General features: G+C 52.2%; 1 long non-coding RNA gene across 2 annotated transcripts in view; it reads right to left on the reverse strand.

The window, feature by feature from the left end:
* The window catches only part of LOC106735906 (uncharacterized), a 4,392-nt gene extending 2,785 nt beyond the window's left edge, over positions 1-1,607 (reverse strand). The window contains exons 1-2 of one of the 2 annotated variants that reach the window (XR_001371086.1): positions 1,501-1,607; positions 780-905 (exon numbers count right to left, since the gene is read on the reverse strand). This is a non-coding gene — a long non-coding RNA (uncharacterized LOC106735906). Of the gene's footprint in view, positions 1-779; positions 906-991; positions 1,106-1,500 lie in introns of those variants that run through there. The other variant, XR_001371085.1, reaches the window with a different exon arrangement.
* Between the last annotated feature and the right edge of the window lie 133 nt (positions 1,608-1,740).

The raw sequence follows: 1,740 nt of genomic DNA on the forward strand, positions 1-1,740 counted from the left end.
AACCTCTCAAAAAAAAAAAAAAGAGGCTGGAGGAAGCTCGTCAGCCTCTAAAAATATAATAATAAATAAGACAATTTATTTCTCTCTCAAATAACTATCTCTAGGTGACAGATCCTAGTCGATGGGGCAGCTCTGCTCCATGCAGTGATCCAGGGATCCAGGGTCCTTCCATCTTGTAGCTCTATGACATTTCCCTTGTCTGTAGGATCAGAGCTGAGTTATAGGCATTTCTATTTTCCTGCTTGTCAGAAGGGAAAAAAGGAAACTCAGAAACACTCAGCTTGTAGTTTAAGTTGGCCTATAAGTTTTTATCACTTTTTTTTTTTTTGAGAGGTTTTAGCTATAGGGCGCATGCACTCACCAGAAAGAGAAAGACAGAGAGACAGAAAGCAAAAAAATAACCCCCCAAAGGGGATGGCCATGCTGCAATCCCTTCTCTTCCATTCTCCTCTCAGAACCTTGGGCACACATGTACACGCGCCCAGCATTGAGTTTAAGCCACTAGATCCAGGACTCGAACCATGGGCAACTGCATGGGAGTCCAGCAACATAGCCATTTTGCCATCTGCTGGTCCTGCCTATAAGCTTTAGATCATCTTTTACTGGGGCTATCCCTTGGAAGGCCACTATGAGTTGCCTGTATCTCTTCTGCTTAGGTCCCATGGGTTCATACCACCCTGGGTGAAGAACAGCCAGGAGGTCCCTGACTCAACAGTGACTCATTACCTCACGGTTCAGAGGACAAGAACAGGCCGACTCCAGCTTTTGTGCCTACTTACCAGCTGATGCTTGTGTGTGTGGCAGAATTTAGTCTCAGAACAGCTTTCCTTGTAAAGTGCTTGATGATGAGGCTGTGGAGACTGAGTCACTCTGAGCAGGGGTGGTCAGCACTCCTGTAGAATTTGCTAGAGAGGCGGGAATCAGACCCACCGAGTCAGAATGGCCGTTAAGGCATCCTCAGGCTATTCGTGAAGATTCAGTCTCCCCGCACCTTGCATGGCCACGTTGGCCTCGTGTATGGACCTTTCCACTCCCGGCTGGCCGGCAGGGCACCTGTGTAGCACTGTTTTCAAAGGGTAGCTGAGGGCCGGCTTGTGAGTGGTGAGATCACTGTAGCAGATCACACCCAACATGGAAAGAAAGAAATGTAGACAATGCATAGTACAAAAGACAAAAAAGAAAATAGTGTGTTCTCAATTTTCTGTCTGTGTGTATTCGCGTGTGCACGGGGATGTAAAGTACAGCCCTCCCTGCAGGTCAGGATCTCGCTGGGAAGAAATCCCTGTGGTTCCTTCTCTTCCCCTTAGTTGTGCCCTTTTCTCTTTTAGGACAAGTGGCTTGGCTAAAGCCTCTCAGCTGAGCCTACACCAGGAGTCCTAGCTCTTCCGCCTCAGTTTCCCTGCTTGCAGAGGAAGGCCAGAGGGCCATAAAAGCCCTAAGGTTCTGTGTAAGTGAATGTGGAGTGGCCAGAAGGAGAAAACGCAATGACCCTCCCCTTACCTCAGGGCCCTTCGGCCGCCCACCCGACCCCTGGGACTAGCCCCCTGGCGGTGGCGGGGGACGCACAAGGCCAGGCCTGGCTCCGCCCGGGGCGCCCCAGTCTTGGCCAGCGGGCGGTGCGGCAGCGCCACCGTGTGGCCGCGCGACATCAAAGCGCCGCGGCTTGGCGGGCTCCTGGGTCCTGTGCCTGCGGTCGGGCGGGGTGAGCCGCGGCTGCGACACCCCGGGAGGAACGGCGGC

Source organism: Tupaia chinensis, unplaced genomic scaffold (genome assembly GCF_000334495.1).
Source record: "Tupaia chinensis unplaced genomic scaffold, TupChi_1.0 Scaffold000568_1, whole genome shotgun sequence".
In the NCBI taxonomy this organism is placed as follows: Eukaryota; Metazoa; Chordata; class Mammalia; order Scandentia; family Tupaiidae; genus Tupaia; species Tupaia belangeri.